At 39.1% G+C, this 24,767-nt stretch overlaps 1 protein-coding gene across 3 annotated transcripts in view; it reads left to right on the plus strand.

Annotated features, from left to right (window-relative positions):
• Positions 1-227: 227 nt before the first annotated feature.
• Positions 228-24,767, plus strand: part of CELF1 (CUGBP Elav-like family member 1) — a 111,131-nt gene continuing 86,591 nt past the window's right edge. For 2 of the 3 annotated variants that reach the window (XM_007497422.3, XM_016423518.2), the window contains exon 1: positions 228-386. The gene's annotated coding sequence lies outside the window, so the exon portion shown is untranslated. The remainder of the gene's footprint in view (positions 387-24,767) is intronic. The other variant, XM_056801764.1, reaches the window with a different exon arrangement.

Genomic DNA, 24,767 nt, shown 5'->3' on the forward strand with positions numbered 1-24,767 from the left:
CCGAGCTCACTTTCTAAGCCCTCCCCCCTAACCCCCTAGTATCCCAATTCAAGGAGTTGCTTCTTCCCTCCCCCGCCCCAGGGGGAGCTGCAGCTTCCTCCCCCCGCCCCTTCCATTCAGCCCCGCGCGGGGGTGTACGGAGCTCAGGGCGGCGCCGCGGTGGTTCGTTCCTCTCCCCTCACCCCCCCTCGCCTCCCGGTGGTAGGCGCCGGAAGTGCCGCCATTTTGGGGTGTCCGGCTCCGGCGGCGGCGGCGGCGGTGGCGGCGGCGGCGGCGGGACGCGGAGGCTCCCCGGGGACTGGGCCTCAGCGAGGCGGCGGCGGCGGCTGAGGAGGAGGAGGAGGCGGCGGCGGCGGCGGCGGGCGCAGGTGCAGGTGCAGCTGCAGGTGAGTGAGGCCCCGGCGGGATAACGGGCCTCGACCGGGCGGGCAGCGGGCTGGCGGGCGGGGAGGTGCCGCGGGGCGGGTCCGGGTCACGGGGCCTCCCTGCCGCCGACCGCTTCTCGCTCCCGACCTCGCTGGGGCGGACGCCGCGTGCCCGGGCCCCCGGGGAGCGCTGCCCCCGGCCCCCCTCGGGCCTGCCGGGCTTCGTGCCCGCGCTCCTCCCCCTTCCCCCACGTGAGCCACTCCCCACCCCTTGGCCACGCCGTGACCCCCTGCGCCTCCGGCTCCTCCCGGGCGAGCCAGGGACCTGAGCCGGCGGGCACCGGGAGCGTGGCCTTTAAAATGGGCTTGCCCGCCCGCTCCCGGGCCCCGCGAAGGGCGGGTGCGGAGGATGCTCGCCCGGCCCGGGAGCACCGGGGGACCATTTGTTTTCTTTTTGTCGGCTCATCGCCCCCACTCCCCAGGCGCTGGTGTTTCCCAGAAGTTGACACCCCTTTCTCACCCCCTGGACACGGGCGCGACTTGGCTGCGGGATCGAAGGCCCGTGTTTGTGCCCCCTGGCCGGGGGAATCTGGGGTCTTTCCCCCAGCCTTACAAAGGACTCTGGTCCGAGTTCTTCTGAGTTGGAGAAGGGGGCCGGTGGCGGTCGGAGGTGGTTCTTTTTTGGGAAAATGGCTTCTATGAATCGCATTAGTCTCTCCGGGCTTGTGCGTGTACCGGCTGTTCGTACCATTGTATTTGGATGCCAGGGTTGGCTCTGACTGGAGGGACGGATGCTAGCTAGGACTGGGAAGCAGGGACTGGAGTGCACGATGGTAGAAGTGAGCTCCTTGAGAGCAAGAACTTTTTTTGGTGCGGGGAGCTTAGCACAGTCCTTGGCTGTCACTGGAAGCGTTTGGTAGATACCTACTTTGTTGCAGCCACATTGCCAAGCCCTGGCGATTCAAAGAAGGGCAGAAGAGGGCCCCTGCTCTCAAGGAGCTCCCAGTCCAATGAAGGAGACGGCACGAAGTTGGTACTTGTTAAATATTCAGGAACTGATAAACGACGTTGGAAGTAATTTCGCAGCCCAGGAAATACTTCACGATGGGAGGAGATGGTCTTCGGAAAATACGCTTCATTAAATAAGAGTTGGCTGCTTATTTGAATTCACTACCAGCGTGGAAACTTGGGTATTGTCAATGAGGTGAATGGAGAGTCCAGTGAGTGCCATACCACCTCCTTGTGACTCCTAGAAAGCCTCATAATCTTTTTTTCTGTGTCCCTAGAGATGTTAGGAGGATGAGTTGAAAGAGAAAATGTGTTTAGTGAGAGACCAAGGTGTCAGTGGCCCCACTGGCCCTCTCTTCCTTGGTGATGGTGAAGAGGAGAAAGGTTTGATTCACTTTTGATTAGTGGAAAATCTAGCAGGACAAGACTGTGCAATTCATTCATCCATTCTCCACTTCTTTTTACGGAGGCCTTTCCATACCGTTTACACCAGAAAAATGAGGTTGCAGGTGTAAATTTGGTGTTGGCTTTCATATGTGCTATTTGCACAATGTTATATATGTTGCTAAAATGATTCCTAGCCATTTTAGTAAATGTACTTAGATGATTTTGCCATCCATTTATATTGTTGCATTTCTTATTAATATGAAATGAAAACATAATTAATACTAGCTTGTAGAATTGCTCCTTACTAGAATAAATGTTGTGTGCTATGATTAGTCATGTCATATACATTTTGTAATAAATAAATATTTTATTTGCAAAAATAAAACTTTATATGATAGAAGCCCATTTAGTAGCCCGGGTAGACTTTAGTTTCAAAAATACACATACCCCAAAGCACACCAAGGTTTTTAAAAGAGATTTGTCAGTAGGGCCATTAAGTTCAGATGTGTGTAGTGCCATCTCCCAGGAGAGCTAAGACAGGATCCCTTCTTTCACAAAGCTTATAGTCCAGTTGGAAGTTTCATAGAGAAGATATTTGAATTTGCCTTTTAAGGATAGATAAGAATTCACATTATGTACTGATAAGTAGGTTATTTAAATGGTTAATACATTTTGAACTGGCAGTATTTGAAGGCTCCCAGCATATATGATGTAGGTGAAGATTTTCCATCCTGACAAAGATTTAAGAAGGTCATTGAGTATGCTTATTAAGCTTTTGGGGAAAAGGAATATAAATATAAATGAGATACTTTCAGAAGTATATATATATATATATATATATATATATCCTTTTGTAAAACTCTTTGAAGATCCTTGCCTGATGTGGCATGTGCTGTTTTTTTTCTGTCCTCTGTGTATTTCTCTTTGGTGTTGAGATAAGGGAGGGAGAAGGTGGAGTTAGAAATGTGTTATTTAATGCCTTAACCCCAGAAGAACTGAGTAGAACCAGAAAATTAAATGCTTTCAATAAGAAATCACCATTTTTCTATTTTTGTGACAAATAGCTTTCACATTTGACATCCTTCACCTAAGTGTATTAGTTGATTTTACAGATGAATGAACTGATGCTCATATCACTAAATAATTTGTTTAAAGTCACACCACTAGTAAATATAAGAGATGAGACTTGAATCAAGGGCTTCTGACTAAATCCAATACTAAAGGAGAGCAAAGAAAATCTTAAAAAAAAATTTTTTTTAATCTTTTTGCCCCCTTCCCCTCCTTTCCTTCTCTAGCTAAGAGGAACAGTAGCAGCTAGGTGGAGAAGTGGATAAAGCACCTGGTCTGGATTCATCTTCCTGAGTTCAGATGTGGCCTCCTACACTAACTGACCCTGGGCAAGTCACTCAATCCTGTTTGCCTCAGTTTCCTTATCTGTAAATTGGGCTGGAGAAGGAAATGGCATACCACTCCAGTATCTTTGCCAGGAAAACCCCAAATGGGGTCAGGAAGAATCAGCTATGACTGAAATGATTCAACAACTTCTCCCAGTCCTCCTTATAAAGAAAGGATATTTTAAAGGAAGAAAAAAGATTTAAAAAAATTTTTTTAAGGTTATCTTTGCTCTATATCACTATGACATATTTTTAAGATGTCTAGTTGTGTGTAGGGAAAAGAATGATGGACTTGGAGTCAGAGAGCCTAGGTTTGAAACCCAACTCTGCCACTTAGTGTCACCCTGTTACTTGACCTCTCTGAGCCTACTCACCTGTTAATTGAGGGAGGTGGACTAGATAATTTCCAAGATTCCTAATATGTGGTCCTGTTTATGCCTTAATTCACCTTGTCATTTTTGCTTCTTGATATGAAGCAGTCGTTTTAACTAGGAAAACAAAACCCAAAAAACCCTCAAACAACCTCCAAGCAATCTCTTCAAACCACTGAAATACTTTTTTATTTGAAACTTAAATGAAAATGTTGTTGGCCAGTGATAGGTAGCATAGACAGGGCAGGGCAGGTTCCCAGATAATCAGAAATATAATTTGAATAATAACTAATACTCTGTGAAATCTCTTGACAGATTTCCTAATGAATAGTGAAATGGGCACAAGGTAAGTACAGGAAACAAGTCAGAAAATTTCAATATTTCTCTTATGGATCCGTTACCGTTTTGTTAAGCTCTTTAAAATAGAAACTTCTGTTTATCAAGCACTCCCATATCAAACTGTATTTGTAACCACGATATAGATTTTTGTTTTTGCTAAACTGTCCACAGGTGTTTCTGGTTGTGTTGATTCTCCATAGTGCATTCTTCCTTCCTTTGAGCTCAGTGTTCCCTGCCTAATACATAGATAATGTATCTCTAGTTGACTATATCTTTTTTATTGTTTCAATAAATTATTGTTTTTATTGTTTCAATAGTTGAGAGACTTGCTGGTGGGTAAGGATTATGCATTAAGGCAGGCTTTTCTTTATGGAAATAGAGTTTTTATAGTCCTGTTCTCCTTTGAGGGAAAGTTGGTTCCCTTAAACTCAGTTTTCAGATAACAAGCTCCACTATTGGAAGGTTGTGGTCTTGGAAGATTGACATCAGTTTCTTTTTTTTGTCTTGTTCTCTGTCAGTGTCTAAAGAACAATTTTGTTGTCCTTGTAGTTTGTGGGTAGTTTGTCTACAGGTTTTCTTAGCAAAGGGCTTAAGGCACTTGCTTACTTTATGGAATGAACCAACCTGACTGATCTGGAGGCATTATTCCTGGTCTGCCTTGTTCTTTAGGTGAAATGTCACCGACTTTACTTGAGTTTGCTCCTTTGAAGCATGAAAATGATTGTGGGGCCAATACCTTAGTTGTGTATACTACTTTATTAGTCATGTGTTAGTTCTCACAGTGACTGTATTATTATCGTCATTATACAGGTGAAACTAAGGTAAAAGATGACTTCTAGGGAGTATTTCTAAGCTGAGAATTTCCATCTCTGACCTCCCTCATATCTTGGTTAATTTCAGATTGGCATCAAAACAATCTTGACCTCAGGGCAGAGAATTCATTTCTTTGGTTCACCTTTAAAAGACAACACTAATGGACTCTTAAAAAAAATATTTTATTATTTCTCTATGTTGAATTTCCGCATTCTTCTCTTTGATGACTTTTTTCCCCTTAAAATTAAAATTTTTAAATTTAAGCCTGGTCCTTTATAGATAGAGTAAGAAAGACTTTTTTTTAAAGCCCCATAGGCCATTTAGTTCAGGTTTTAAGTATGTGCTCTCATTGGTACTAAGCAGCTAGCCTACTTTTCCATATACTTCTCCAGTCTCTGAATAGCTTTTGGATCTCGTGAACTTGGGTTTTTTGGTATGTGTGTCCAATTTGCTTGAATTTTAAAAGTGATGGAAAATAGAGATAAACCTTTAACTGCCTCTTTATACTTCTTTTAAGGATCACCTTTGAAAAGGGTCTTGCAGTGTATCTAATGACTTCTTGAGTTTTACAGAATACTTATTTGGTGATAGTGGCAATTCATATATAAAACTTTACCAAGATGCTTGTTATGGTTATTAATTTTCACCTTGCCACTAAAAAAACAGTAAATTTTAAAAAGGGAGTGGTTAGCTCAGGAATGGCGTTTCCATTGGAATCACAAGCCTCCATTAACTCAGTTGTAAATGTACATTTCAGTGGTGGTATAAAAAGCCAGGTATTCATCATTTATATACCTTGTTTCTCCTGAGCCTCAAAAGTCCAAAATTGGAAATTTTGCTATTTTCACATTGTTCTATCTTAAATTCCTTTGCTTCATTTTTGAGAGTTTGAATTCAGATGTTTCAGTGGCCAAATAGGAATGCAGCCAAGGAATTCTTGTATAATCAATCAATGATGCTATGCTATTCCACAGTAAATAGTCTCTGGTATATTGAGGAATGGTAGCTCTGGGTACAAACTTAGAAAGACCTGAGTTTAAATCCAGTCTAGTAACTCAGTTAGTTGTGTGATCCTGGGCAACTCACTTAATCTGTCTGCTTCAGTGTCTTCTACCTTACAAGGTGGTGGTTAGGATCAAATAAGAAAAAATTTATAAAGCATTTAAGCACAGTTCCTGGTTAATATAGGCTTGTTCCCTCTCCTCTTTAAGAAACACATTATTTGGACATCGGTCACTACTTGTACAGGATCTTTTTCCAACAAGTTTATCTTCTTTTGTGCAGATAATTTATTGCAAACTTTCTCTACCCTCTATGTATCTTTTGTTTGCTTGTAGGAAATGAGTATTTTTTCTATTCTTTTTGGCTTCTCTCTTGCCTTCTCTCTAACCCTCTTCCATCATCTCCCATTCCTTAAGGAGTTTTTGTTGCCTTATGAAAGAAATTAATATTTGCTACATCATAGTGGCTAACTTTTAAGTTGAGTGGGGCTTGGTCAAGTTAAAAATACTTGTGTTGGCTGTTTGCCTGTTATAGAAATGCAGACATTTCTTGATTTCTGTAAGTTCACATTCTGTAAATCTGACTTTAAGGAAAAATTTGAAAGAAATCTGCATTCTAGAAAAACACTTATGTTAACTTTATTCTCTAGTACTGTGCTCTCTTTCCACTCCTGCCCCTTGGCTTGACTCACCAGCCTTCCACTCCCCCATGGGGGAAAAAAAATCTTAAAAAACAAATAAACCTAAAGAAACCCTCTTTAATGCAGACTGAAGCATACTATTTTTGACTTTCTTCATTCCCCCCCCCCCAAAAAAAATGATTGATATGGGAATATGTTTTTACATGATTAGACATGTATAACCTGCTTTGCTGGAGGGAAAGAATTTGGAATTTAAAAATGTTTAAAATAATGTAAAAAATTGTTTTTACATGTAATTATGAAAAATAGTATCTAATAAACAACAAAATAAAAAACTCTTCCAAAAACCAGTAGGTCAGGATCAGGTACTTGGATTGAGACCTTTGGTGATCAGAGAGGAAACCTTTGTTCTCCTCTGTCCATCCACCCATTCACCTGTCCAAGCCCCCATGGGTCTGTCTTCACTATTTGTCTGTCCTTTCCAGGCTGTGTCCAGCCCCCTGGTGCCAGCCTTCTCCCTCCACAGAATGACTTCCTTTAGGTCAGGGACCATGTTTCTATTTTCCTTTGAATCCCCACTACTTAGCACAGTACATGATATAGTTAAGTGCTTAATAAATTGATCTAGTTGTTGATCCTCCCGTACACAACACTGCAGTCTTATCTCTCTTCACTGAAGCTATCCCTTCTTTTTGCAGGCTGTCCCTCTTTGTGCTTATTGGAATTCCTAACTTTCTTCTTAATTGATAGGTGGCCAAAGAATACAAACAATCCATTTTCTAAGGAAGACATGAATAGGAAGAAGAAAGAAATACTGGCAGACCTGCAGGAAAACAGGCATATTCAGACATTGTTGGAACTAGAGATTGGTATAGCTATTCTGGAAAGTAATTTGGAAGTATGACTAAAAAGTCATGCCCTTTGAAAACCCAGTGATAACACTATTAGGCCTATCCTTCAAAGAGATTGAATGATGAATGATGGAAAGAGCAAAAGGACCCCTAGGTACAAAAATATTTTTAGTGACTTTTTGTAGTGACAAAGAAGTGGAAGCTAACACATCAGTTTGGGAATGAATGAATAAATTATTGTGTATGAATGTAATAGAATATTATTGCATCTGTGAGAAAGAGCAAAAGGGACAGTTTTAGATAAAACTGGGACAACTTACATGAAATGATGCAGAGTAAAATGAGCGGAACAATTTATAAATACAGGGTAAATAAAAACAATTTAAGTACTGTGATCAAATTCATGATTCCATAGTACCAATGATGAAACACGTTATCCACCTACTGACAGTTAAACTCAAAATTCAGACTAGACACATGGCCAACCTGTGGGGATTTGTTTTGTTCTGACTATATTTGTTACTTTTCTTTTCAAAGTTGGGAGGAGAATAGAAAGAAAGGGGTTGGGGATAGGATTCCCTTACCAATTGAGAAGGGAACAGGAGTCACAGTCAAGCATGAAAACTTTGAAACTTATATATTGAATTTTTATATACTCAGTTTTGGGATAGGCACTTGGCAACTGCGGAAACTTGTCTTCCAGTAGTAGGTAAGCTTTGAAGAAAACTGAGGATTCCATTAGAAGAGGCTGAGGAAGATGGGCATATTCAAGGCTTGTAGATGGTGTACATGGGCAGCAAGTAGCCTAATTGTGTTGGAATAGAAAAAAAAATAGGTAAAGAGAAGGATATGATCTTAAACTCTGCATGTCCAAAGACAAACTCAGTCTTTCCCCAGAAGCCGATCTACTTTCACCTTTTCTGTAAAGGAAAACATTGATCTACTTTCCCCTTTTAAAACATTGTTCTTTTTAGTCTCTTAGGCTCCTAATCTGGGTGTCATAATTTACTCCTCACTTATTACCACTCCACCCCAATCTCCAAGGCCTTTTGATTATACATTATACCTTTATGACTTTTCCTGAATATTCACCCTTCTTTTACTGACATTGCCCCTACCTTGAGGCAGGCTCTCATCCCCCCAAGCCTGGACTATTGCAGCCGTATCCTGGGGAATCTGCAGGCCTTTTAGTCCATACTTTATTTAGATTTAGGAAGAGTTCAGGTTTGATCATGTCAGCTCCCTCTCTACAAACTCCAATTGCTCCCTTTGCCTCTAGGATCAGATACAGAATCCTTATGACTTAGCTCCTTCCTCCTAACTTTCCAGTCTTATACCTTACTCTCTATCATGTTCTATCCAGTGACTTTCTCTTGACTGTTCTATGAACTGGATACTTCTTCATCTCTTGATTTAGGGGCATGCCCCCATGCTGGGAATTCTCTTTCTGCTTATCTTCACTTACTGGCTTCCTTTAAGTTCTAACTAAAATCCCATCGAGGAGATTTGTCCTCATGCTATAACATTTTTATTTCTAAGAAATGGTCTGACTTACCTAATTTCTAATAGGGCTTGGTAATGCATTTTTTCAATTTTAGGAATGCCCTTACATACTCTGCCCCAGAGCAGCTTCTAAAATTATTAAGATTAGTGATATACCTATATATGATCATTAAGATTGAGAATATAGGCTCCATCCTGTCTAGTAAACAGAAAACTTGTTTAGGCTAAGTATGTCTGAGGAGCAGCATGGCAATGTCCTAAAGTCCCCCACTGGGATGGAGAGGGGAAAGTCAATCATAACCAGGCATAACCTGATTTCTTCATCTCAAACAGCAAGGATGTTGAAATTCTATGATCATGCATGTGATTTTCCCACCAAATAAGGGGATTGGGGAGGGATTGGAAAATATTAACTTACCTCATTAGGTATTCACCAATTACATATATCTTGGGGAAGACTGAATAATGAGCTTCCAAAATTGTATTTAATGATTCAAGATGCCACCTGAATTTGTCTTTGATCCCTGAGAGAGATCACTGATCAATTAATTTATCAGTTATTGGTAGCCTGATAAATTGATTTTCCTTACTAGAACCTGGTCTCAGAATGTTTAATGGTTATACCATCTAATACTGGAAGTTTTTCCTAGGCCCTTTTAATTTTAGTGCCTTTCTTAATTATCTCCTATTGGGGGGGGGGGGGCAGCTGGGCGGCTCAGTGGATGGAGAGCCAGGTCTAGAGACAGGAGGTCCAAGGTTCCAATCTGGCCTCAGACACTTCCCAGCTGGGTGACCCTGAGCAAGTCACTTGACCCCCATTGCCTAGCCCTTACCACTCTTCTGCCTTGGAGCCAGTACACAGTATTGATTTCAAGACAGAAGGTAAGGATTAAAAAAAAAAAATCCAACTATCTCCTATATTTTTTAATATGGCTCCTTTGTACCTTTTTTTTTGCTTGTTGTTTCCTCCATTAGTTTGTGAGCTCTTTGAAGGGAAAAGAGGGAAGGACTATTGATTCTTTCTAATTTTTTTTTCCCCAAACCCATACCTTTCATCTTGGAATCAGTACTAAGTGTCAGTTCCAAGGCAGAAGAGTAAGCAATAAGGGCTGGGCAATGTAGGTTAAATGACTTGCCCATGGTCACAGAGCTAGGTAGTTTCTGTGATTAGATTTGAACCCAAAGCCTCCTGTCTCTAGGCCTGGCTCTTAATCCACTGAGCTACCTAGCTGTCCCTGACCATTGATTCTTTATTCCCACTGCTTAGCTTAAGGCCTGTGACATAGTAGGTGCTTAATAACTGTTTACTGACTAACTCTTTATCCTATTTTCTAAGAAGGAACCCTTTCCTGGTCTCTTTCCTCCCTCCTCTCCTTTCTCCCACTTTTCCTCTGGTATTACCTTCCCTATGAGCCCTCTGAAGGCAGGGCAACAGTATTTTTTGCCATTTTTGTTGTTGTTGGGAGGGTGTGTGTGTGTGTGTGTGGGGGGTATTGTTGTTGTTGAGGCTTAACCTTGTAACCTTGACTGGCGCTCAGTAAGACCTTATTAAAATGTCTCCTGACTGACTGTAAGAGTTTACTCCTGGACTATATATCGGTCCAGTGTTCTTTCTGAACCCCACATGCAATAAAGGATCTTATAAAAATTCTGTGAAATGGATCATTATGATTTACAATGCCTTTTCCTTGAAACAGTGCTCTTAATTGAACAAATATGGTCAAAATGCTGAAGAAGTTACTTCAGAGAAGTTTTTGACTCCCAGGTCTTCTAACATCCAAGTTGCATGTTGTTCCCACTGTTCATTCAATTCTGTCTCTGAGTATTATCTGCTAAGTCATTCCCTGCTTATTATACTTGAGTTTGTTATTCCTAGAATCCAATACATATTCCTGTTTAGCATTTCAAGTCTGACAAAATGACTTCATCTTATCTTATCCTAGTCTACTTTTACCTTATTTGCCTACACCTTCTTCATTTCAACAGAACCAGCCTTCTTGCTGTTGCCTCTAGACACACTTAGCAGTTCCTTAATCAACCAGTCAGCCTTTGCTTGGCACTGAGGATACAAAAACCAAAATGACTCTGTCCCTACCTTCAAGGAGTTTACATTTTGTTCCATATAGGGTATTCCTCACCTCCTTGGGGGCTGGTCTTCCAATCAAAAATGCCTTGTTTTAACTTGTATGTACTCCAGTATACATGCCTCTCTATGAAATGTAAGCTTCTTGATGGACAGAGCTTTTTACTTTTTCATTAAGGATAACAGTAGCCAACCTTTGGACAAACTTTTTAGGGTTTGTAAAGTACCATCTTGTATCACTTTTTTTTTTTGATCCTCACAACAATTCTTTGAGGTAGTTCTATAATTTTCTTTTTTGTGACATTGATGTAAAAAAAATGCATCAATAAAAACATGATTTTTTTTTTTAATCCTCCAGACTAAAAAAAAAAATCTGGGGAACATTACTCAAGCAATATGCCTGTTTTGTAAAAGCTTTTTCTTCTGGCCAAAACAACCATTTACCTATTGATTATGGCTGTCCTCTGGTGTTTTGAAACCCCAACCCCATCATCATTTGGAAGTCAGAGTAGAAAAAGGGAACAAGTTCTCAAAATCTATAAGCCAAAAGAAAAGAGATGCTTGAATAAATTTTACCTCAAAAATTTTTGTTTCAACCCTTTGTTTTTGAAAATTTTAAAAATTTAAAATTTTATTTATTTAATTAAGAATATTTTTCCATGGTTACAAGATTTATGTTCTTTCCCCTCCCTTTCCCCAACCCCCCTCCCATAGCTGATGCACAGTTCCACTGGGTTTTACATGTGTCATTGTTCAAGACCTATTGATATTTGCACTAGAGTGCTTGTTTAGAATCTACATCCCCAATCATATCCCCTTAAAATCATGTGATCAAGCAGTTGTTTTTCTTCTGTTTCTGTTCCCACAGTTCTTTCTCTGGATATAAACAGTATTCTTTCTCATAAGTCCCTCAGAATTGTCCTGGATCATTCATTGCATTGCTGCTGGTAGAGAAGTCCATTATATTCGATTGTACCACAGTGTATCAGTCTCTGTGTACATTGTTCTCCTGGTTCTGCTCCTTTCACTCTGCATCACTTCCTAGAGGTCTTTCCAGTTCACATGGAATTCCTACAGTTCATTATTCCTTTGAGCACAATAGTATTCCATCACCAACATATACCACAACTTGTTCAGCCATTCTCCAATTGAAGGGCATCCCCTCATTTTCTAATTTTTTGCCACCACAAAGAGCGCAGCTAGGAATATTCTTGTACAAGTCTTTTTCCTTATCTCTTTGGGATACAAACTCAGCAGTGCTGTGACTGGATCAAAGGGCAGTCTTTTAGCAACCTTTGGGCATAGTTCCAAATTGCCATTCAGAATGTCAACCCTTACTTTCTGACTTAGAATCAATACTATGTATTGGTTCCAAGGTAGAAGGAGCAGTAAGTGCTAGGCAATGGGGCAAAGTGACTTGCCTGTGGTCACACAGCTACATAGCTAGGAAGTGTCTGAGGTCAAATTTGAACCCAGAACCTCCAGTCTGGCTCTGGCTCTCAATCTACTGTACCAAATAGCTGCCCCAATGAATTATACCTTAAATAAAGATAAGTTCAGTTGAAGCTACTTTTTTTTTTTAATCTATGTTTGAAATGTATACTAACTAAAGCCCTACCATATTGCCTCCCTTTTATATGAACTTCTCTTCCTTTCTCCTACTCTTAACTCTTTGGGGTCTGCCTTTTAACCTCATCATTCAACTGAAACTGCTCTTTCCAAAGTTACTAATTGCCAAATCCACTGGACTTTTCTCAAACTTCTTTGATTTCTTGTCTATACAGCCTTTGATACTGTAGATTATCATGGCAAACTCGGAAATGAGGACCAATAAATCCTATGGAAGGATCTTTGTAGATTTTAACAGTATTTGTGTTTTATTGTAATCTTATTTATTTTGTTAAATATTTCCCAATTCCAATTTAATCTGGTTCTGGCTGTACTTGGAGTGTTCTAAGAGGTGGTGTGTTTGAAACCTCTGCTATCATCCTCTTCTTCTTGACTTTGTTCTCTTTCCTGATTTTTTTCCTCTTCGTCTGACTACTCCTCTGTCTCCTTTGCTGGATCTTTTCTCTGGCTAACAGTGGAGATTCCCCAAGATTCTGTCCTAGACACTCTTCTCCTTCTGTACTATTTCTGCTGGGTATCATCAGCTCCCACAGTTTCAGTTATCATTTCTATGCAGATGACTCAGATCTACTTATCTAAACTCCCTGCTGACCTCCAGTTTTGCATTTCCAACTGCCTGTTGGATGGCCTTATAGATGTCTTTAAACTTATATCCAAAACTGAATTCATTTTTCCTCTAATCCTCCTTTCCTTCCAAACTTATGTATTACTGTTAAGAGTACCACCATCTTCCCAGCCTAGGTGTCATCCTCAACTCCTCAACACCCCCAACCCCCACATCATGACTTGTTTCTACCTTTTCTTGGATAAGTTCTCTTTTTGGGGAGGGGGAACCCCTTATAGTCTGTTTTAGAATCCATACTAAGTATTGTTTTTGAGGGAGAAGAGCAGTAAGAGCAAGGCAATGGGGTTAAGTGACTTGCCCAGGGAAATATAGCTAGGAAGTGTCTGAGACCAGATTTAAACCTAGGTCCTCCAGACTCCAGGCCTCTTTTCTCTTGATACTACCACCACCCTTGTGCAGACACTGATGACTTCACACCTGGGCTTTGCTGGTTATGTGCCTGAAGTTTTTCCTCTCTACAATCCATCTTTCACTTGTCATGGTGATTTTTTTTTAATGCATCTATCTGAGTATGGCTTCCCCTACTTAATGAACTCCAGGGGATTCTTATTACTAGAATCAAATGCTTTCAAAACTCTTCATAACCCTGCCCCTTCCTGTCTTTCCAGACTTCTTACACCCCTGTCCCCCTCTTTGCACTGTACTTTATACAAGTCTCGCATTTCCTGACACCAAATCATTTTCACTACCTCAAGCCTCTCATCTCCACCTCCTGACTTCATTCAGTCTGGCCTGTGCCATAGGTTTGCCATCACTGCTTTAGACTGTGATTTCCTTGAGGACAAGGTCTGTTGTTAGTTTTGGCTTTCTTTGTGGCACCCAAGCCTGACACTTAGTAAGAGCTTAATAAATGCTAGTTGGTGTGACTGGTTTATTAGAATTATAACTAGGCATTTTTGCACTTAAGGAGAGCACCAAACTGGACCTGGGGTAAATGGCACCAAAGATATCCTCAGTGGGGGCAGGGGGAGGAATAGGAGACAGACCTCAGGACTCAAAGTTTGCTAACTGGAGGATTGTCCACCTTTCCTTCCTACTTAGTGATCTATTTGGTAATTTCCTACTTTAAGCTAGTTATTTCTTAGTAATCAGATGCTAAAGTCCTATTGTTTATTTCTTTTTTTAAACCCTGACTGTCCTTAGAATCTGTGTGACTGTGTATTGGTTTGAAGGCCCAAGAGTGGAAAGGGCTAGGCAATGGAGATTAAGTGATTTGCCCAGGGTCACACAACTAGGAAGTATCTGAGGCTACATTTAAACCCAGGACTCTATTGTTTCTCTCTAGTTGCCTGTACCTGGGGGTCAAGCTGGGTTGGTAAGAAGTGGATGGTCTTAAAGCCATTTTGGCTTCCATTTTCAAATGACCACATTAGTGCTGGAAAGGTCTTTATGTTTTTATCATTCCAAATTCCTGATTTTACAGTTAAGAAAACTGAGATTCTTCCTTAAAGGGAAAATGACTTATTGTCAAGGGAAATCACATTAAGGCTGGGCACAGGTTGGATCAAATGAATTCTAAACTTCACATACTATTAAGGCAAGGTCACAGATAAAGTCCTAGGCATGTGCACCCCAGTTCCCACCTCCTAATCCCACCTGGGAATCATAAACTGGGGGAGGGAAGGTCTGCTCAAAGGAGAAGAAAAGGCCCTCGGAATGAAGTCTTGCTCATTGCTCTATCCCTTCACTGTGGGCCCCTGCCCCCCCATTAAGATTCCTAATGGGGCCCAGCATTCTTGAATTGTACCATCTAACCTGATAGGATGGTCATCTAAACTTGAAACCTTGTCCTCCTGTCCAGCCTGGGCTCCAGAGATTGACAGCTTTGTGGATGGCAAAAAAACACTTCAGATGTGACCAGAAAGGCACCCTCCTCCTGCTGGAGCTGGGCTTACCTCTCTATAAAGATTTCCCTGGACCAGGGCTATAGAGCCTTCCTTGCCTGCTGCTACTATCCAGAAAGGCACTTGTTATAGTACAGGATATGTATTAAGAGCTTAATGAATATTTATAGACCAGACCAAAAGGCATGAGGGTCACCATTGTCAAAACTGAGGGATCTGGCAAGGCCATTCATGCCTTGGACAACCTGTCTCTTTCCCTATTTCTAGTTGAGGACTCTTTAAATTCTGACTGAAGCTATCAAGCTTTAACCTATCTTGAGGCAACTTGAACCTTCTACCATCCTTTCATAAATTCCATTACAACCAGGCTCATGCTCAGGCCTTCTTGTCTTATAAATGAGAAAGAAGGCTATGCTTGGAGATATGGAGTGGGGAAGGGGTTTTAAATTCCCTTTCTCTGGGTAAATTTCCCCTCCCCCCATTATGGCTCTGGATAACAGGTCTGGAAGGGTTACATTTAAATTTAGTTTTCCAGTTGCTGTCACCACTATCTAAAACCAAATTAGCTCAGTAAAAACACTACTTTTTTTTTTATTATACTTGTAAATGCATCTAGAGGCTATTAAGCAGTGGCAGCAGCCAATAAATATAGTAAATATAAAATAAACTTGGTGTCTTTCCATGAATATTTCCCATAAACTTAAAAGGAGAAACTTGAAGGACAAGCCTTGGGGATACTTATTCCATAATAGCTTGATAATAGAGACAGTCTAGAAGCAGAAAAAAAAGAATGTCTTGTGCTTTGGGACCTGGGAGTGGTATTCTTTTGAGTTCTTTGCTCATTTTTACTTCTGGTTCATGTCGTCATTGATTTTATTTTTAAATTAATGTGTTGGCCCCCTCCAAAGTAAAGTAACATTGGGGCAGCTGGATGGCTCAGTGGATGGAGAGCCAGGTCTAGAGACAGGAGGTCCTAGGTTCCAATCTGGCCTCAGACACTTCCCAGCTGGGTGACCCTGGACAAGTCACTTGAGCCCCATTGCCTAGCCTTTACCACTCTTCTGCCTTGGAACCAATATACAGTATTGATTCCAAGACGGAAGGTGAGGGCTTTAAAAAAAAAAGTAAAGGGACATTAACTGCTCACAACACTAGATTCTCTTGTGCTTATTTAATTTCAGTGCTTTGAAAAACAAAGGCAGCTTGATGGCACAGTGAATAAAGTGCCAGGCCTGGAGTCAGGCAGACTCATCTTTCCAAGTTCAAATCTGGCCTCAGACATAGCTATTTGACCCTGAACAAATCACTCAAACACTTTTTTTTAATCTCAGTTTCCTCATCTGTCAAATGAGCTGGAGAAAGAAATGACAAAGTGCTCTGGTATCTTTGCTGAGAAAACTCCAGAGTTGCACAGAAAACAACTGACCAACAACAAAAAAAGAAAAACAATTGGGGTAACAAGTAAAGAATTTGTGATCACTGGTTCTCAAGAGCAAATATTTAAATCTTTGTGTTTTTGTTGTTCTGTAGGTAAAGCTACTTCTATTTCTGTAGAAAGTTCTTGGTGTTTATAAACTATTTGGGGAGGAGATTGAGGGAATTCTATTGAGGTGATAGATAGCCTTTATTAGCAGAGGCATGCAGACTAGTAATAAAAGGGTCTTACTGGCCAGCCTCCATTGGAGCCAAAAGACTGAGTAGGGTCTTTTATACCTAGGCACGTCTTCCTGCTGATTGGCCTGATGGTGCATTATTTGAACCTCCCCTGGCAAATGTTAGGTAACCCCAATTGGTGGACATTTTATAAGGGGGTGCACTAAAGCCATTATGGCTTAAGAGTTAACACAGAGTTAATGCCACAGGGCGCTTTAAACTTTTCTTGGTTATTCCAGAGGATCAAAGATTTTGCTACTAAGGTAAAATGTAGTTTTAATATAGCTAAATACATATAGATGAAATTTACTTTCTTAATATAAGCTGGTTTATGATATGAGTTAATTAATGAATTTCCCACTCTAGGTGTGAAGCTAGCTTTAACCTGTGAACCTGGTAGTTCTTAGGTTTAAGCATTACAGGACCTTATAGCATATCAACAGTATAGTTAACATAAGCTAATATCCATGTTCAAATGGAAAGTCTCAAACGTCTCAGATTAAAGAGGAATTTTTTTGGAAACCATTATTATAATAATCATGAAATTAAAAGAAAACTTAACAAAATAGCGAACAGGTGAGTTTATAACCTGACACTATCTGGAGTATGAGTAGTCATTTTTCTAAAGTTGGTGTTTTTAAATTTCACAATTCGTTGTTAGTCATTTTCCGTAGTGTCTGATTCTTTCAAGACCTCATTTGAGGGGTTTTTGGCAAAGATAGTCGAGATGTCTATACCATTTCCTTCTCCAGCTCATTTTACAGATGAAAAAAACAAAGTCAAACCAGTTTAAGTGACTTGTCCAGGATCACATTTGAAATCAAGAAGATGAATCTTCCTGACTCCATGCCTGGCACTTTATCCACTTTGCCACCTAGCTGTGCATGTAATTTATAATATAATCATGTAATTAATTGTGCATTAACGGTTTTAGGAAATATACATAAGATTTTAAATAATATAACTTCACAGCTATTATTTTTAGGTTTGCTCAAATTATACTGGACTAAATATTATAAGCTATTGCTGTTAAAATTTCTCACTCTTAGATTCTAGGTGGACAGCTTTTTGACTTGGGAAAAAGACAAAATACTCTAAGGAGCTCAGTCTGACGTAGGTAGGGCATGGCCCTTTGAAATTCTTGAGAGTTTTCACAAACAAAAAGTTATTAATATGATTCTCAGCTTGCAATGATATAAGCAAACTCTTAAAGTACTATACAGAAGTCATGATTAAAACCATATAGAGCTCCGAAAATCACAGTAGCCAATATTTATAGTGTTTCATGTATAATATGGGTGAGACCAGATGTTAAACACTATTAAAGAGAGCTTCTTAAGCCACACTGAAAGGTAGGTAGATTCAATTATCAGCTGCTTATTTAAGCTCTTTGTTGCAGACTTAGAGTTAGTGTAGTGTGGTTGGTTCTCAATCACCTGAGCATGGGGATAGAGTTTAAGTTTTAAAATACTGACTCTGCCCAGTTGTTAGTCTATTACAAGAGTCCAGCACTCAGCATTGTTTCTCAAATTTAAATGATTTCAAACTGTTAATAGGACTGGTAAAAAAAAATAGTTTTGCTTTTTCACAGATGACATTTTCAGGGGTCCTTGCTATAAACTTAAAAGAAAGCCATTATCCTTAACCTTCCATATTTCCAAAGTTTTCAAACATTTATGTCAATTAATCTATAACCTAAGACAACTTTTTAAAAAGTTCACTCTTGGATTTCCAATACAATGAATCATCATTTAATATTACATGTTTCTCAATCATTTTACCATTTAAGTCTCCAAAACCATGGAAGTACTACCCTTAACAGCCTCTTTTAAGATCACACAGCTATCAAATTTTCTGATCTTTTTAGTACCAAATAATAGTTAAGTCTGATTTATCATAATTGTCCCATTTCAAATGAAACCAGAATAAATTCAAGTGAACTTGGATTTTATATTCCCCAAAATGCTATCATATAGAATACTGAAGTAATCATTGCATTTATTTAGTATTCTTTATAAGGCCCATTTATTTTAAGTACTTCATGAAGGTATTAAATTTATAGTTGGACTGAATATTTATTTAATTGGTCACCAGGGATTTAATTTCTAAATCCCAAAAATGAATTACTAAAGTAAAATGGAGTTTATGATAGTTTATTTTTATGATAGAAGAAAGATATTAAGGAAGAGAGAAAAGGAGAGAGAGAGAGAGACAGACACCCCTGCTTCTCTGACCCAGGTAGCAATTCTAAGGCCTCAGCCAGGGGAAAGGAATCTCAAGACAATAGACCTTTCCCTGAGACTCAAACTCCACAAAGGGCAAGGAAGTCAGCCTTTACACTCAACAGGGTTCTAAAAGGAAAGCAGTCTGAGGTCTCCTGCATGAGCTCTTCCAGGGTCCAGTTCCATAGTCAAGTCCCTGTGTGTGTATCTGTTTCCACTTTTAAAGACCTTCACCTAAATTTTTAGGTCTTCCGATCACAGTGGATTCTCCATTCCAGGACTGCCCATTCTTTCACAGGTGGGTCACAGACTTCCCATTCAATGTATGAAATGGGTTTTCACACCTTTTTGTGGTTAAAATCCGAAATGGGTAGATCTCCATACTCAACTTTAAGTACTGTGTTTACATTTTGGGGATTAAAATCTAAAAATAATCTTCACAATCAAGGAAGAGCTATGTACCTTCATTGTTACAATCTGGGGAGAGCCAAATCCAATCTTCACAAAGGCTAATCCACTACTTTTAGATTCTGCTCTGCCATAATTATCCTAATAGAGGACTACACTTCAGAGCACATTCTTTAGTTTCAGGACAAAATCAAATTTAGATTTATAATTGCTAATGGCATTTAAATCTCACACTATCTTGAGGGTCATTTGTTTTTAGTGCTTCAAAAGGAGAACCTATTATCAATAAATCATTTTTTAAAATTTATATTAATTTTAGTATTTCTTTTTTTAAATAATTTTTTATTTGATCATTTCCAAGCATTATTCTCAATAAATCATTTTTAAAGGCACATGATGGCATTCACAGCTTTCTATAACTTTTAAAAAATTTTTCCTTTCAAACCACCCAAAGAGCCTGCTTCTTTTCCCCTTGTTTAGGTCAACAAAACCTCAAATCTTTCTTTTAAATTGTAGTTAAAACTTCCTTTTTACCTGTTCAATTCAAATCTCTATATTTGTGGTATCCCAGCCTATCTATATTCCATGGAATTTTTCCCTATATCATATACCATTGTTAAAGCCAGTGACTTCCTAAAACTTTTACTTCCCTGAGTGTTAATAGTTTATTTCAACTCAAATGACTTTTCCCCACTAGTTTAGTTCTAACAACTAAACTGTTGTTGCTTTATTACTTATAATCCAGACATTCTCTAGATCAAAATACCTTAAATCTCTTCTTTGAATAAGAAAGATTTCTCCTAGAAGAAGATAGAAAATTACACTGCCCATTCCTAGTCCCAGTATATGAAAAAGTTTGTGGGACAAACTTCTCAATAGTCCATTAAAATATTCTCAGTAATTACAAAAATCATTAAACCGTAACCTTTCAAGGTAGGAGGCCTGCAGTGGCTGATAATGCCTGTTGAAGCACAGGGCTAAGGTTTTACCTAGAACCTTTAGTTCTAGGTAAAAATGTATAGTAGTTTGGACTGATCAGTTAGCAATTAAGGCCTGCTCTATCGTTCACAAGCATTTTTACAAATTAAAATGTATTTACCTTCTTTCCTTTACTGTTTATTTACTCTTCACTTTTCAGAATCTGGATAGTGTTAAGTATTCTGTACCTTACAAGTCAAAAGAATTGCATTTTTCCATTCTTGTTTCTTATACAAATGATTTTTATAGTAGTAACATACATCATAAATAGTAAATGTTGATACTCTAAATTTATTGCATTTTAAGACCACTATAGAGAAATCTTGATCAAATTATACCTTACAGAACAAAAGCATACTTTTGCACTTTTAATCACAATATCCTAATATTAGATATTGAGTTGACAGCCAGTAGGGGCAAAATACTATCAAGGAGCAGGGAATGGTAGCCCTAGGTTTGCATAAGAAATTTCATCTTTTTCTGTTTACAAAGGCATTTAGGCATAAGAAGAATATATTCTCCAAAAAGTGGACCCAGGGAAGCCTGCTTAGTTAATCATTTAAGATGATGCTGTTCCCACCCTTAAGGTTAACATAGAGTTCACCATTTTGGGAAGAGGAATATGGATAACTCCAGTTAGAGCCTCAGGTTTGGGGGGGAAACAAACCTGCTTTTGAGATCCATAGCTCTAACCTTTCTATTGCCAGGTCATGCATTGTTACTTTAAAAGTCTCTAAAGCCATTATGTTGTTGTTTTTGTAAGATCCATTCATTATTGTCCACATTCTGGAGAAATACAGCCTTTTCTTTTGCAGTAAAAGCAGATACATGAGTCCTGAATCTTGGCAGGGCCTCTACTACCTAGGCCAGAGTCTTACCTCCTGCAAGTGAATTAAAATGGTTCAAATCAAGGCTGTTTGTATAGGGGTTATGGTAATCAATCCCTGTTCTTTTCCCTATTTTTCTTTTTTCCTGCCTCTTCTACTTTTCTCTCTAACTTTTCTCTTCCTTTTGGTTCCCTTCGTAGAAGTACAGAGTTATATTTTTCAGCTGTTCTGTTTAGCACGTGCCAACTAGCATTGCTTATGGAAATGCTTTCGTATCTCTGGTAATGATTGCTTAACAAAATGAGTACTGATAATGTGAATATTTTACAGGATAATTGTATTTAATCCAGCATATGATGCTTAGTGCTTTTGCAGTCTATCAATATAGAAGTGATTAGATTTTATTTCTCCTCAAAGTTCCCCAGAATTTATCTGGGTTCTGATCTAATAGCACACACTTATATTCCTTGAAGTAAAGTTTCTCTGGCCTTTTGTAATCTGATGGAATCCTCAAGATTTTTGGGGTTCCAATTAGGATCTTCTAGAGGCCAAAGTTGAGCTGACCCACCTACAGAAATTAGCCTGTTTGCTATATCTATAATAGCTTGCTTCTTTTCAAAGGGGAGAGTAAGGTTTGCATTAAGTCTGTATCATTTCCCCATGTGGTATTGTATCCCCTAAGAATGACCTGGAATTGAGTGACCATAGCTGCTGGATCTTCATCAGATTTGGGAGTTTCTTGTCTTCCAAGTACAAATATCGGGTGGAGCTGAAAGGTACATGCTGTCTAGATAAAACTATATTGTCCCTTCCATTAAGTGTGGCAGCCTCTTACAGAGGAAAAAAAATGCCTTTAGGTTTTTCCTTTTCTTCAGAAGTCAAACTCTCAGTTGACATAGATTGTGAGTAGGAAGGAGGTGCAGAAACCAGAAGAAGAAAAAGAGAGTGAAAAAAATTATAGCCAGAAAACATACATCTGGAATCTCAGAACTGTCTGCTGGAAATTGATGGAGTTGCAGTTGCCAGAGTGACTCCTGAATAGGACAGGGTAGCATAAAGGGATTTCACAGAGGAAGTCAGGGGTGAAGTAGTTTAGGAAACGGAAGGGACTACAGAGAAAGGGATTAAGGTAGACTGGAAATCTGGAGGCAAGGACAAAGAGGTAAGTCCATGCTGAGAGACTGGGGAGGGAAGAGGCTAAAGCAGGATAGGAGATGGGGGCTAGAGAAGAAGATTGAGAAAATGCCATCAAATGATTGAATGATAGTGTCAGGTTCAGTTAATCTGCTCCATAAATACCAATACTCCAGTTGTTTTTGTCCATTATAATTAGCTTTAAATCTGATAACTAAAAGAGCTGTACCAAGGCTATATTGATCCCCAGCTGAAGTGATTGTTGTTTTATTTTATTTTTGAAAACTTTTATCTTCTATCTTAGAATTGATACAAGTTGGTTTCAAGGTAAAAGATAAGTAAGGACTAGGTAATTGGGGTTTAAGTGACTTACCCTTGGTCACAGAGCTAGGAAATGTCTACGGTCATATTTGAACCCAGGCCCTCCTGACCCCAGGTCTGACACTATACACTGAATTATCTAGCCAAAAAACGGAATGCCAATTTCTCAGCACCAGAACTAGTGGTCAGTTAATGGCGAAGGAGAAACCCTATGGGTAATTATGCCTGTGCTTTGTTAAGAATGGAATTTCCTGGGAGGACACAATTCTCTTATAGATCCTTTTCTTTTATAACTGGGTTCCACACATATGTGCCATGGCACATGTGTGCCCAGCATAGGTACAGCTTCCAGTTCTTTGTTCCAGGAAACTCTAGTTTAGAACCTGATGATGGGGAGGTAAGAAGAAGGACTAAACAAATTGAAGGACATCGTCCCACTGTGGCAACTGATGAAACTACAGGCCAAATCAAAGATAAGAGATGCTGCTGTTACTGCATCCCTTAGGCTAATTCAACCTTGAGAGAAGGGGGGGGGGACATAAAACAATATAAAAGGACTTGGAAGACCCACAGAAATAAGATAAAATGATCAAATGAAAAATGACATAAACAAGATCATTGCTGTGGAATAACTTAACTTTCAGTGACCAATCTTCAAAAAAATTACTATTGACAAATTACTTCCTGCTTAAAGAAATCTTTTTTCTGATTCAAATCCCAGTTAACTATTTTCTTAAAGGTACAGGAAGCCCTCTTGGTTTATGAAAATAAAACCCAAAGTATTCTTTTTTTCTCCCAAGAACCTAAAATACATATGTGAGTTGCTATTTTCACTTTGGCCACAAAATGACCTACTCTCTAATATACACATATACACACTAATTTAGAGTAGTTTTGAAGTTTATTCTCTCATAGATCACCAATTCTGTGTCCCTTTAAAGGCCCCAGTTTCTGCTAATCTGATACCCACTGTAATATAACTTGGGGTTATAGACAGCTCCATTGTGCATCAGATATTCAGGAGGTTGAAAAGCATATTTAAAAAATACGTTTCTACTTCAAGAGATATATTTTAATAGAATACATTTTATTGAAGGACCGACTATGGAATACTGAACTGGACTTTATATATTTAAGTTTATTCTCCAGTTATTTCTCATTTCAGAAGTGGCAGCTATTAAATAAGTAGAAACTCTCAAAATGGAGCTAAAACATATATTTAATCTTCTCACTTCGAGAAGATCTGAAACTCTTGTAAAAGGGAGAGAGTTGATCCATAATCACAGTCTTAACAGAAACACTCCTTTCTTGAAAAATGTTTTTTCACTTGGGCCTAAGAGAATAGGAAGGAGTTCTGATAAGGATCTGGGAGGATGCTTTTATTCCATTTTCTTACTATAGCTGGAATCAGAACTGTGGAATTTTAGATCTCACAACCCTCCAGGAGAAAGCCTCTTTTCAGGTGAAAATATCACCAGAGAGCAAGGGGGAAAAGGGGTGGAGGTTTCCCTTCCCTAGGTGAGACCTAGGGACTCGGTGAGAACAGGTTGGAAATTAACAAAGGGTAGTTTGAGGGTGGAACTTTAAACTTGCTTTTATGTTTATTTATCTTAATTTTTACTAGTTTGCAGCATTTTTCTGAGGCCGTTGATAGCTTGTATATATTTCTTACTTTGAAAAATATCTTTGTATCCTTTAGCCATTTATGGATGGGAATGAGTTTTCTATAGCTAGAAAATGAGAGCCTTATCAAGCTTGCTGCAAAGATTTCTTTTCCTCCTGCAGTCAACAAATACCCTTCTAATTTTAGTGAAGTTTTTTTGGGGGGCACAAAATCTTAAATTTTATGTTATCAAATTTGTCTAATTTCTGTGATTCTGATTGTTTGGTTTTGAATTCTTATCCCTATATTTGAAAGATAATGTCTTTTGCTCATTTAATTTTTGTTTATGATGTCATATTTTATGTCTTGCATCTATTTGTAGCTCATTTTGGTATGTAGTCTATTCACTTTCTAACAAACTGCTTTCCATATTTTCTGGAATTTGTAGTGAATCCTGAACTATTAGCTGATCTGGTTTCTTTTCTCTACAACTCATCTTCCACTTGCTTGTCAACCATTAGCTGATCTTTTTGGTTTTATCAAGCTAATGTATGTTTGGTTTTGCTTCTGCATAGCATGCATCTTAAGTATTCAACTCACTCAGTTGTCTTCTTTGTCTTCTCTGCCCTTGGGTTCTCCCTCTTCCTCTTCCTCCCTCTGCAAGGCTCCCTTCACTCTCATTTTTCACCATTATTTCCTTTGATATTCTTGACTTTCACTTTTCCCAGTTGATTTCTTTATACTTTTTTCCTAAGCCTGGAAAGTAA

This window comes from Monodelphis domestica, chromosome 6 (assembly GCF_027887165.1).
Source record: "Monodelphis domestica isolate mMonDom1 chromosome 6, mMonDom1.pri, whole genome shotgun sequence".
Lineage (NCBI taxonomy): Eukaryota > Metazoa > Chordata > Mammalia > Didelphimorphia > Didelphidae > Monodelphis > Monodelphis domestica.